At 35.5% G+C, this 14,647-nt stretch overlaps 1 long non-coding RNA gene across 1 annotated transcript; it reads right to left on the minus strand.

The window, feature by feature from the left end:
• Positions 1-793: 793 nt before the first annotated feature.
• Positions 794-13,472, minus strand: LOC131690933 (uncharacterized). Its single transcript, XR_009305655.1, has 3 exons — positions 13,412-13,472; positions 12,641-13,056; positions 794-1,178 (listed from the first exon to the last, which is right to left on the minus strand). It is a non-coding gene; the product is annotated as an uncharacterized LOC131690933 (long non-coding RNA).
• Between the last annotated feature and the right edge of the window lie 1,175 nt (positions 13,473-14,647).

The following is a 14,647-nucleotide window of genomic DNA, read 5'->3' on the forward strand; positions in this document are numbered from 1 at the left end:
CATTATTTATCATTACGTCTAAGTTCCACATGCATCAATAGACATCGCATCGGCCATTATTACAATTCTTTTTGCACAGCAAAAAAAATCTTGTGATATCACATCAAAATCGCTGCACATCGCTCTTTAGATAGAGTAGTGTGATATTACACGAGTGAGTGCTATGTGGAACGACGTAAACTAAATGATGCAATGAAAAGGATGTGTTGAAGAATGATGTATTGCACTCAATGCTATGGCGAACGATGTGATAACAAACGACGTAATGTAGAATGATGTAATTGCAAATGGTGTAACGGCCTATGGTGTAATAACGAACGATGTAAAAGGGAACAATATATACTCAGGTGCACTATAAACGCAAAGTAAAATATTGCTCACAAAACACTTGATTTAATCGTCTGTAATTTTGTGAAATCTTATTATTTTTGGAAAAAAATTTTGCAGCTTAATCCTTCAATAGGTTGTCATTCGAGTTGTCATTATACGCGCCCTTGAAACCGTTTTTGGTTTATCCATACATGATCTAATCTATTAAATTTGGCACGCATAATAACAACATACTAATAAAGGACTCCACTTTTTTAGTCCAATCATATTAAGATTTGAAAAAGCTACAGATTATATCAAGCGTTTCTGGGGCCAATATTTTATCCGGCGGTAACTGTGCACCTGAGTAAGATAGAGTGAGTCGCTACAAAAAGTATGAAAAGAGATGTGATATGAAAGCTTTGGTAGTCAGCTAAATTTTACATTAAAGCAAACTATATTTTAATAAATTTGGTATGTTCGAACCTATAACTTGTTAATAAATAAAACATTTGTGTTTGAAAGAAAAATTTAATTACTTTGGAGGCCATTTCACAAATTCCAAAGGAAAGGAAACAACCGATTCCGACTCAATCGGTTCCGGAATGGTTTGGCTGGTTGGAGGTGTAATAATGTCGGCCATTTTGAAAGTTCCATGTAAACCTGTAAATCCAGTCGAACTCGGCTACCAAACGAAATGACGATACTAACACACCTGGTGATGATATATCAACTACATTCGAAAATGTCTTCGATTTTATACAACTTCAAAACTGGAGTTGGACGTCTGTTCTCTGTGATTATACGTCCATTCAATGGCGCGGTTGTGTGATTGATTTGCGCTCATGCGCTGAAGTCGACGTCTCATACTGAAAATAAAGGAAATGATATAAATTATTGTTGTTACTATTAACGATATGTCGGTCTGTCCGATGTCGATCAGATTTTCTGAGGTGAACTAGGTTTAATCGCGTCTTACTTCGCAATTGAAAATTTGAGTATATAAATATTCTTGTTGCTTTTCGTTTTTACATTTCTTACAAAAGAAATGTATAGGATTCGCTCAAACTTTGAAAACTTTCTCCGAGGCCCGGAGGGCCGAGTTTCATATACCAATCGACTTAGCTCGACAAAATGAGACAATGTCTGTATGTGTGTGTGTGTGTATGTATGTATGTACAAAATGTCATGTAATTATCTCAGCAATGGCTGAACCGATCTTAATGAAACTAGTTTCAAATGAAAGGCCTAACGTTGCCATTTGACACTATTATTTCTGATTTTCGATATGTTGTTTACTTTCTGAGATATGGATTTTGTCAACACACGGCAGGATTTTTGCAAATAACTTTTGAACAATGTAATATTGCTCACAAACTGCACATAAATAGAAAGCTTGTAAAAATACCTTTCCAACAAGCTATAGATTGCGCAAGCGGCGAAGATATTAAACATTTTGTATTTTTATTCCTCGCTTACCAATTTCCACTAACTAAAAATGAGATTGTTTCATACAGAGTATTGCTTTACTGGTGTTTTAGGGGCAAAACTAAACCGATTTTAAATATCGGGGTATGAAAACACATCTACGTGATTCAAGGAATTCTATGTTGAGAACATTTTGTGAATTACAACAGAGAACAGACATCCATGATCGAACAAAAATATTTAAAAAACGTGTGTAAACATTTGAATTAATATACGAAAAACACTAGCGCCGCCACACCAACCTATCCTAACTATCCGTCAAATCGATTCCGGAACCGGTTCGAAATTCTGGATGGATTCAGCATGGAATCTAGCTCAAAGAAAACAACCGATTCCGGTTCTATCGGTTGACGCATTTGAGCTGGAAGTCATGCTGGAATTCCGAATCGGCTCCGGACTAGTTTGACTGGGTAGAGGAATAACCGCTGTCAATTCTGTCGCACTCACCCTCTAAGAACGGTTGGTTTCAAAATCGTCCAATGAAGGACGTTCGTTGGACCAATTTGGACATCGTCCAAATAACCGTTCAACGAATGTCCATCGTTGGACCCGTGTTGAACGATTTTGAAACAATTTTTTGGACGTCTCAGTGGGCAGGCACAAAAAAAACATGACGACAGTAGCGCACCTGGTTTAGATATCCAAACTTTCTTCGAAACCGTTAGAGATTTTACACAAGTTGAATGCTGAAGATGGACGTCTGTTCTCTGTGGAATTACCTTTATAACAAGTTAACTATTTCTCAAAAATCAATATATAAGTTCACTTCAAAGACAAAATTATTTGTTGATAAAGAAACAGTGAGTTCTAGTATTTATCCCTTGGATTAGGCATTGCGTTCAATCATGAGGTAAATGTTGGATGGTATATCAATACACAGATCAAAAAGTAATTCACCTAGTCGTGAGATAAAAGATTTCTCATATAATTATACTCGTGGCGTCACCGAAAGCAACTGTATGTTTGAAGCCCAAAAATCTAGCGAAAATTTAGCTCTTTCCCAGTTAAGCTCAACCGGAAATGAACTGGAATTCTGGCTGGTTCCAGTTCGTATTCCGGCTCCAGTGACACAACCGATTCTAGTTAGAATCGGTTGTGTCACTGGAGTCCGTTTGCGAACTGAAACCAGCCAGAATTCCAGTTCATTTCCGGCTGCACTTTACTGGGTTTGCAAGATTTAGGTTATACTGGTTATGGCGCAAAAATTACTACTTACATTATTTATGATAAGAATGTAAGAAATCAATATATCATAATAATATACCTATAAAAATAATATCACTGCATTAACCATCATTTGCCATTCCTCACACGCCCCCCATCTCTCTCTCTCTCTCTGTTTCTCTTCTATCGCATCTATCTAGCTATTTCTGTATCCATTTCTAAGTTGCGTGATAAGATCTTCTGTCAATCTGAAATATTTGTTAATTGTAATTGCGAAGGTTTGAGAAAACAAAACTATTTTTTGTCTGCTACATCAACTCAATTTTAATTCAATTGTATTCAAAGCCTGTATCTACACTATAATTAGGGAAATTCATGGCTATATCAGAAAAATATTTGGCTTAACTGGATAATATGAAAGTTTGACGATGAAAATTTTCAAAAGAGACATTCCACGTGCGATATTTAAACTATTCGTATCTCTATTGAATTTTGAATGAAATATATGCTCAAAGACTGAAAGCAGAAGCCAGCAGGATTGGACTTGCCATCAACGCTTCGAAGACAAAATACATGAGAGGAAGAGGTTCTAGAGACGACAATGTGAACCTTCCACCCGAGTTCGGATTGACGGTGACGAAATCGAGATGGTCGACGAATTCATGTATTTGGGCTCACTGGTAACCGACGACAATGATAACAGCAGAGAAATTTAGAGACGGATCTTGGCGGGAAATCGTGCCTACTTTGGACTCCGGAGGACGCTCCGGTCGAACAAAATTCGCCGCCGCACGAAGTTGATTATCTACAAGACGCTGATTAGATCGGTGGTCCTCTACGGCCACGAGACCTGGACTATGCTCGTGGAGGATCAACGCGCCCTTGGAGTTTTCGAACGAAAGGTGTTGCGTACCATCTATGGTGGCGTGCAGATGGAAGACGGAACGTTGCGCAGGCGAATGAACCATGAGTTGTATCAACTGCACATTCGTTGTATTGGTACGAACTTTCATGAAAATAACGGATCAAAGACCAAAAATATCCACAAATTAGATCCAGGAAAAAGTTTTCCAAAGTACCCACTCTCGATGGGGGATGCAACTACGATGTGTCTTCTAACTTATCGTCGTCCATATCTGGATATACTGAGTAGTTTGAACCATTTCTTTTTCACAGTATTGGTCTGTATAGGACTTATTTATTGACATATTGCCTGCACGAGAATTCCGAACGAAACAATATGAAAGCTATAAGGATGAATGGGAAGAGACTGCATTGCAATCAACTGAATGCACGGCTTTTATGCTATCGACATAGCCAGACATTTCACACTATTTACTTCAATGCAAATAAAAACTTTGAAATATCTACCTGTCTCATTCACGAATCGCATTCTCCCTGTCGTTCTCTGTTCAAGCGGCTTGAAAGCACATGTGACCTTGTCCCACTTTACTATATTCAATTGCGCGTTAAAATACTGGACCAGTAAATTCTATTCTGTACAAAAATCTTTTTTTCGGGAATATGCGACCAAAAACCAAAAACTTCGAATTCCAAAGCAAATTGAACGTTCCAGGTTCCTGATAACTAATTAAGGTCCAACAATAAAGTAGAAACACCAGATAATCTTAAAACGACGCCGTCAAGTAAGTCCATTGCATATTTATTAGACTTTTCTCAGAAGATGGGATTTTCAAAAACATTTCAAAACTTTCTGATGCAATGGTTCTCCAATTCGTAGAATCCGGTATATTCATTTTCTTCATTCAAAAATGTTTTTAGCTTCAAATATATGACCATTTCTTTTTAATTAATTATTTCATTCAGCATCTTTTTATTCGTTTTGTTCATCTGCGTTCATTTTGCTTATTTTATTCGTTTCATTCTTTGGAATCATTCTGATCAGTTTATTCTTTTTGTGCATTTTACTCATATCATTCATTTAACTTATTTTATTCTTTGTTTTTTGTATGCATTTTATTAATTTTTTCTAGTTTATTCATTTTGTTCAGTTTCTTCATTTTAATAATCTGACTACTTTTTCAGTTTTAATCATTTCATCCCAATAATTTATTTGATTCAATTTATTTCTTTATATTAATTTATAACCTTTTACAATTGATTAATTTTTCATTTTAATCAATGAATTTTATTCTGCACATTTTTTTCTCTTTTTATTCATTTTATCACTTCAGTTCATTTTGTTTATTTGATTCGTTTGTTTTATTTATGCATTTCATTTATTTTTTACCTAATTCATTTTGTTCATCGATTCTTTTTATTCATTTGATCCATTTCATTGTATTCACTGGATGAATTAAATCAATTTGATTCATTTAATTCATTTGATTCATGTGATTCATGTGATTCATTTGATTCATTTGATTCATTTGATTCATTTGAATTATTTCAATTATTTGATTCGTGTGATTCCTGATTCATTTGATTCATTTAGCTCATTTGTTTCATTCAGGTATGGGAAAAATACATTCGAAATTCATTCATCTGTATTCATCTTCTGATACATCTCATGCTACCAACCGTTGTGTTTGTCTCACGAAGTAAACGCCAGGAAGTATACACTGAGCTTGTTGCAAAGCTCATTAACGATAGCAGCTGTGCGGCACTCAATTGACTCCCGTTCGTTCTAAGTCGGAGAGCCTCTCATTCTCTCAATATTTTCTAAGAATGATGTTTGGACGTGAGTGAATCAGATTGGAATATTATTGTTTTGGTTTGCGAGCCACTCGATGAGTCTAATCTTGATTCAATCATTATATCCAATCATTGAATCGTTCAATCGGTTTTCTATCCTTTGTAGAGGTAATATATGGGTAGAAGTGCAAAGGTAAAATAGCTCAAGATGCAGGATTTTTAATTTTTACATACGCAAGCTTATCGTTTAACGGCTAGCGTGACCTACAAGTTACTGACTTTATTTCGTCTGTATCATGTTGAAGTACTTTTTACTATTTCAGTAGGGGAATCGGGGGCAAGTCCGACACCCTAAGTGCAATCATTTTTCTAAAATACCACGATTCTCCAAAAATTGTATATTCTGTGCATAATGCTTGTTTAGATGGTTCTTAACAAGATATATTTTTTTCAGTGTTTCAAAAAATTGGATTCATTAAAAATTATTGGTTGCCAAAGGGAGAAAAATAACATTTTAAAAACGCTGCGGGTAAGACCGACACCCCGAAGTGGCAAGAGCGACACCCTTGTTAGCTTTCTTTTTGTCCAATTTTTCATTAAAAATGTGTTGTGTATGTGTGATAAAGTGTAATTATGTGTATATGAGTATGTGTGATGCAAATGCATGCTTTCTGGAATATCATCGCGTAGCAACAGGAAAAGCATACGAATGTGTGGTGTGAATAAATAATGTTCAACACTTGGTTTTCTCCATTAATCTTTTCTAGCTTTATTACCGCTTGTGAAGCCATTCTAAGAAGTAAGATCCGTTCTGCAAGAAGAATATATCCCCTGTTACTAAGATTCATTCACTTAGAAGTAACATACCCTTTTGTAGTGAGCTATCCGGTTCGTGTTATGATTTTTCGGAACTCTGTTGATCAACAATCCGGCAGAATAGATTAGAATGTGCGGCAAAATACTGGTAATTCTCAAAGCTTTTGTGCTGTTAAAACCTTGAAATGTTTCAACTAAAAATAACATCCAAGTGCGCATCAACTTTGCTTTCGCATATTTTGTTTATTTTGTGACGTTGGATGAATCTATATGGCATATATGTGTCTCGAAATACTCAAAATAATCGTACTAATGATATCCTGTTATTATTGTATGATTTAAAATTTGATATCTGGGAAAAGTTATGGGGTGTCGGGCTTACCCACGGTATCGGACTTGCCCCCAATTCCCCTATTCATTAAGCTGTCTATCTTTTGTGCAGTTAAAATATTATCGTTACAGTTGAAAACTGGAAAATCCTATCAGCGACAATTTTTTTTCTCTTTTGTTCAATGCTAATTCACGACGTCGGGAGTAGTGTGTTCTATTGCTAAAAACAAAAGAAAATACGATTGTGTCTGGTTGTATTTTCCAGTTTTCAACTACAACCACAATATTAAACAATGGCTTTGGATATCATGACGTACATGACATTCAAGGTTATAAAGTTCAAAAATGGTGTACGAGGTGTTATAACGACCAAAGGGTAAATTTGAAAAAAAAATGCATCAAAACATCTAAAATGATCCCAACGGAACATACCTGTAAATACTATTAAATCCTAGTCAAACCAGCCACAATCAGTTTTAAATGAAGCAATGAGCCGCGATCGGTTGTTTTATTTGATTCGAAATTCTGACAGAAACCTCAAGCCAGCTTAAATTCTGAATGTGCTTTACTGGAATGAAACCAGCTTCTTCGGTAACTACCGATCGAGGTAACCCCATATAGTTTAAAAACTCTTTAATCGCGTATAAACACGCTTAATTGCTAAATTGGACAATATCTATTGACAAACTGAGTTTTATTAGATTCTGAGATGATTATGACTTTCATTGCTTTAGTTTTCGACAAATTTACTAAAAAAATCAGGTTGGACAAGGAAAAGTTTGTTTCAAATACTAATGCCCAACTAATGACTACTAAATGCCCAACTGATGACTAAATTTGCGAAAATAACTCCTACAACATTTTTTTGTAGGATTTATCATTTTTAGACAATAGCCATTTGAAAAAAATTGGTTAAAAAAGTTTGACCCTCTCAAAAGCTTGTCTAGATCATTTTTGGAAAAAAAAGTATGCAAAGTGGCTTTTTGTGACAAATTTCTCATGTACAGAAAGTTTCATTAAAATCTGAGAGGGTGCTGCCAACATTTGTTCGAGTTGGTGCGAAATTCGTCATATTATAAATGGATATGTCATAAAAGATGGATGAACTGACCTGACCATTAAAACGTTTCTGTTGGAAAAGCCTTTGCACTCCGTAACACAATTAAAACTACTTTTAGAAAAATACTAAAACAAGGTGGTCTAATTCTTAAGGCTAAATATCATCAATATCAAGTATATCATGTAGAGCTTTTTTTCTCGGCTTGCTTTTTTCATTGTAGGACTTATCGACTCTCCAAAACAAGGTTATTGGATGCGTGGTACGCAGTTTTTGAACACACCCTTTTATTTTTACGAGCACTACATTCATTTGCTTTCACACATAAATAACGAGCATAATCAATAAAAATAAATCAAGGAGTTACCATGACTTAGCGAAAAAAAATTTGACATAAAGTAGCCCCCTTGTGGGGGTGACTTTACGCCAATTTTAGCTCTTTAGCTTTCACGTTCAATCTTGATTTTCCAAAAGTTCTTTTCAATGACTTTGGAGGTACTTGTGCCATATGTAAAACATCGAACAGTTTCAAATTTGAAGTTGCGTGATCGTAGTTCTTGAGTGTAATGTACAAAACGTTCTATTTTTGGCGTAAAGTAATCACCGATGACGGTATTTCAAAACCCACTCGTCAAACTCGTTCCAAAAACAAAGATAATTACAAAAATATTGATATCCGTCATTATCCCGACGAACTAGTTATGGAAAAAAAAAGTTCAACAGACGTATTTTTGGAGTCAATACGTTTTTATGTACAACGTATCCAACACTTAAATTTATTTAGCGCAGCTCTGTCTACAAATCAATATAATCTTAACAATAGCAAAACAAACTTTAATTTCGTTTTTACTCTTAATTTACTATAATAAACAGCTGTGCTATTGCTACTACGAAGGGTGAGGAAATTAAGCTCCGTAGCGGTATAATGAATTTATTTATATAAACATCGCGTTAGCCTTTTAAAAGAATTAATTTTAAATTTAACAATTTCTATCGCTTTCCGAATGCGACGATACTATCTCAAATCATTCCCAAAAGCGACGTCCAGTCCTTGCCTATGAAGCAATGATTATTATAGACGTCATATGTCACAGACACAGTATTCAAACTGTGCTATATTTTCATGTAATTTCCCGGCTTATAATCACCAAAAGGCTTCCGAGCCGAACAAGAAGTTTTAAGAAAAATCTAATTCCTACAGCTCTCTCTGCGTAAACGATATATACAGCGCCTCATACTTATTATTGGAATTACATACAAGGAACCCTCTCAATGAGTCAACAAATGCATTCGATGAGTGAGCGAATTTTGATTCATCCAGAATTGAAGTCCTGCCTGTTTGCTGACGTTCGGTTCGTTTCAAGTATTTTTTTAACCACTCACTTACATAGTGCGTTCGCTGACCGTTCGGAGTGCACAAACATGGTGGTTGAGAGAGGATTCATCGCATTCTCTCATGGTTCGTTGCTCCATGCTCACTATGACGATTGTGTGCGGCTGAACCAAGGATGAATGGCTATCAGATGCAATCAAACGAATGAGTGAATTTTCCCATGCCTGGTTTCATTTAGTTCATTTGTTTCATTTGATTCATTTGAATAATTTGATTCATTTGATTTATTTGATTCATTTGATTCATTTGATTCGTTTGATTCATTTGATTCATTTGATTCATTTGATTCATTTGGTTCATGTGATTCATTTGATTCATGTGATTCATTTGATTCGTGTGATTCATTTGATTCATTTGACTCATTTGACTCATTTGATTCATTTGATTCATGTGATTCATTTGATTCATTTGATTCATTTGATTCATTTGATTCATTTGATTCATATGATTCATTTGATTCATTTGAATCATTTGATTCATTTGATTCGTGTGATTTCTGATTCATTTGATTCATTTAGTTCATTTGTTTCATTTAGTTCATTTGTTTCATTTGATTCATTTGATTCATTTGATTCGTTTGATTCATTTGATTCATTTGGTTCATGTGATTCATTTGATTCATGTGATTCATTTGATTCATTTCATTCATTTGATTCGTTTGATTCATTTGATTCATTTAATTCGTTTGATTCATTTGATTCGTTTGATTCATTTGATTCATATCTTTAATTTTATGCATTTCATGTTCAGTCATTCGTTTTATTTCATTCAATTTGTTAGTATGATTCAATTAATCTTAATCTTATAACTATTTCTAAATATAATCTTAATTTTTATTTAATAACCTAATCTAATTTGATTCGTGTATTTGATAATTTTGATTTACATTAATTTTTCTACTCATTTTATGAATTTAAAAACCTATTATTTCATTTTTTGCTTTACTTATTTATTTCGGTCGTTTTGTTGATTTCTATAATTTATTCAGCTTATTCGAGATTTTATTCGTGCAAGACTTGAAACTGTTTTCATCCCACCTCTAGTTGGGTGCCTACTTCTCGTGAGTTCTGCAAACTAATCCAATAGTGAAATGTGTAAGAAATGTCTCATCTCACTGATAGGTGGATTAAATCGGTTTTTAGTATATAAATTTGAAAACACTCGAGTAGGCAAATAAAAAATCGTTTTTTTTTAAATTCTACAATGATGTAACCCATTTAATTAGTTTAATATTTAATTTTGCCATTCTGATACCACATGATTTTAAAATATTTTAATGATATAAAATATCTATTCGCCATTACTACGAAATAAACCCGTAGTAAATTTATATACAGTACTGCAACAGTCATACAGTACATGGAAAGTGAAGCAATGAATGGGAGCTTCAAGACCAGTACGCTTGGTGAGAATACCGAAGCGGTTTACATCGGGCGGACTTAATTTGTTTAGTAGTTCATTAAGATAGGCACCTGCTGAAGACTGCTCTTCGCGAGGCAACAACAAGGTGAATGTTTCCCAGGAAACGTGATTCTGTAGTTCAGATTCAGCTTAGTGATGACATTACTAATGTCTACCACGACTGCTACTAACGTGATAGGCATGTCGTCGCTGACACACTTGCAACAAATAATATTCATTTAACTTAATTAGTATGAGTTCTTGAATCTTTGTGTTAACATGGGGGGTGGAAAGGGAAGGGAGGGTGCTCAATGGGGGGTAAAATGCCCAACCGTATATTAAACTTTCCATTTATGACTAGGTTAGTAAAAATTGATTCGGTCATCAATGAAGAACCAATGTGACTTTGGTTCTGTTATATGCCTGGAACCCAGGACTTTCGGTGGAATCTTAGATTGGTTATCAGTAATCTCGACCTGTGAATCTAAGTAATTTGATGTCTATTTCAATCGATTTTAAGCCTCTGAGGTATAATGATTGTACCGGTTTATATGAGAAATTCCTAAGTGACCGCAATAACCAACATGTAACTTCATAACCAAAAGTCAGAACTCAAAGAAATTAAATAGCAGATAATGGGAGTATTGAATCTATCATATAATATCAAGTTTGTAGGAATCGGTCAAGAATTCACTGTGAAATAGGTGTTATATTAGCTTAGGAACTTGTCGAGTTACCAGCGGTTGTCAAAGCGATTTTGATCTGTCATTAGTGTTCTAGATCCGCGAAATGTTTCCTCCATTTTAATAAGAATTAATTAATTTGCAAAAGAACGTGTTGATTATTTTGCGCTAAGAGTGCGAGAAATGTTTTCGGAGAAATTGAAAAATTGGATTGTAAGTGATGGAACAAAGAGTGCTCAGACCTATACGTAAAGAAGGTCACCTCGTGTAAGACCTTGCAGGACGACGGTTTACTCGCTAGCTACCAATAGTACGCAACGTTAGAAACGCAAATAAAGAATTTGATGAAAGAAAAGATTATAACAACTAGAGGTCGCATGCCACTGTTAAAGTCAAAGTAATGGTATTCGATATGCTAGAGCGAGACCCCATGTTTCAGTCCGTGAATACATGGAGACAGTGGCGCTTTCCTCCCTCTAATAGTTATAATCTATTTTGATGAAGACCAGGAAACAATTACCCACGCTGGTTCGTTGGCGGATCAACGATAGAAACATCGATGAGCATTCTTAGGGGCAAAGCCCGATGCGAAACTGAAGCAATACTAATTAGTGTGTAATATTGAACTGTTGGATATTCGAATTCGCCAAAAAGGTTTGTCCATTTTCCACCCGGCACAGAAAACTGACCGCGCCACGTACCCTCACGATAATGCGAGCGAAACACTATTTTCGATGGTGGTTTTCACTTGCTCTCGTATCATGTAACAATAAAATTTCAGGGCCCGACAGGAATAAATTCAATTTGGTGAAGAATCTGCCAGAATCTGTTAAAAGATACTCGTTGAATTCATTTACTAGGTTTCTTGAGGGTAACATTGTCCCTCACGATTAGAGACAACTAAATGACATCGTCATTCAAAAGCCAGGAAAACCAGGCTCCGATCACGATTAGTATCGATCGATTGCAATGTTCTCCTGAATCCGGAAGTTATTCGAGAAAACGACCTTCAAGATCAAACCTACAAAAGTACGTGAGTTAATGGCGAATCTATGTGCCAGTGGCAGTATTTCAAAAGGTTGGTCTTGATTATGCTGGACATATTCTCTTACAGCAAGTTGGACGAAAACAGCTGCTGTCAAAAGATAGTGTCTTCGTGTGTATGGTGACAAATAGTATAAAGGTCTAAAATCTATCGAACGATTCATTTGTCTCAGCATTACACAGTTTGTTATCACGATGAAGAATACCAGGGGACAAATTCTCTGACAATTATGGAAAATATGCGGACGGTAGATGTAAAGGGTGTCAAATGTTTAAAATTATGCAAATGATTTCACTTACCATGATAAAGTTTGGTCTGTTCTTCTTATCAAATTAAAGCTGTACTAATTTCCCGGCCTCTTCATGGTCATTCCGATAATCCAGCTGATCCTTCCTACTTCGGTTGATTTGATGATCGATCGTTCATTAACCTCCATACCACAGCCGAGCTATAAGTAGTCCAGTAAACAAACTGTCTTTTTGGTAATACATGCAGCTATGCCGACAAAATTTTTCGATGATCTGGCCTCGGGAACACCTTATGGAATTGCGCACTTCCTAATCTTGAAGACTTGGAGGGGATGAGCAAACTTTTCCTGCTAAAGACGGACTAGCACGAGTAGAGAATCTGTATACCAAAATTATCACACATCACACGCAGGAAAAGTCTTTGATGAACGAGATGTGGCAGGCGGCGAAGAGTTGTCATTCATACACTGAAAATAATTTTGTACTGTTTAATATAGCGTTAGTGCGTGTGATATCACAGTAAAGTTGATGTAAACAGTGATGTGCGTATTTATGAATATAATATTACACCAAATCGTGTGATAATACAAATATGTCAATGAACAATATCACACTCTGAACAGGGATATTCTTCCAGGAGATTAATATTACACAATTTTCAATGCAACAATTTCGTACATCATTTTCATTGCAATACAATATCGATCCGAAAGCAATATTCAGTGGAAATGACGTAAAAACCTAGTCACATAGTTTCTATGTGATACTAGGTGATTGGTGTATAATTGTATCTAAAACAGCACAATATTGTATTTGATTTACCATTACGTCTAAATTCCATGCGCATCGGTGAACATCGCATCGACCATCATTACAATTCTTTTTGCTGTGTAGGGTTACCAAATGGACTGAGAGCAAATTAAGGACATCCCTGCCAAATCTATTCAGAATTGGAGCCTGAATCAATTGTCCCTTGAGCCAGAATTCTGAAAAAGTTTTCTGGGATTCTGGCTTTTTTCCAGCAGTTGAACTGGGACCACAGACTAACAGACATAACACTTGTTGTAGTTGTAGTTGTGGGAATTCCCTCATAGTGTTATGTCTGTTAGTCTGTGCTGGGACGTTGAATCTTGATCGAGACAAATTGGAATGGTGTAGTGCCAATATTGAACGAAAATAACCACTTTGGCCAAACCTCATGTCGAGTAATCCCACAAATTTTGGTTACTTCTGAGTAAAATAACTTTTGGTTGGAATAAGTCGCAGAGAGTATGCATTAACAAAAACAATCAGTGGGAGTATTTGAAATTGACAATTGAAATTGATTCTCTTGGAATAAAGTTGATCTGAATTATTTAATACAGGGTGATTCATCATGACGTGTTTTTGATCTCGCAAAAATTTAAAAAATGGAGTAAATCTCGAAATGTTTATTTGTAAATCGAAAGAACATTTTTTGCTATTTATTGTTTGAAAATAATTTCTTTTAAATATTAACCATGTTGGCGCTTGAGGTAATCCATTCGACTGGTCCAATTTTTGATGACGGATTCGAGTATTGCAAGTGGTATCTGGCTAATTAGTCGAGTAATGTTGGTTTCCAATACCTGGGAATGTCACCGCCGCTATGTTTTCTCCAATGCGTGCGTGGTCGATTTATTCGCTAATCATCCAATAACGAGAACTGCAACTTTTACTCTTTGATTGTATGGCGAATAGTGGAGTCAGTTGGCCGATTATATCCATGATTATTATATTATGGTCGGAGTGCATCGCTGATTTTCGAAATATAGTTGAATAATCTGAAAATGGTGAGCATACTGTGGTGGCATACAATACTAAACTACAATAACATGACATGCCCTGTTAAAAACATCATGTTGAACCACCCTATATATGCCAAGGTTTGAGACTAAAAATAAAGACGTTTGAAGTAAAATAAGGACGCTTTCCAAAAACCTCGAAAATAAGGACATGTCCTTTAAAATAAGGACGGTTGGTAACCCTAGTATAGGAGCTGTCAAGTTGTTCCCCCTCTGCACGTCACCCTCTTGCTCC

This window comes from Topomyia yanbarensis, chromosome 3 (genome assembly GCF_030247195.1).
Source record: "Topomyia yanbarensis strain Yona2022 chromosome 3, ASM3024719v1, whole genome shotgun sequence".
NCBI classification, from domain to species: Eukaryota; Metazoa; Arthropoda; class Insecta; order Diptera; family Culicidae; genus Topomyia; species Topomyia yanbarensis.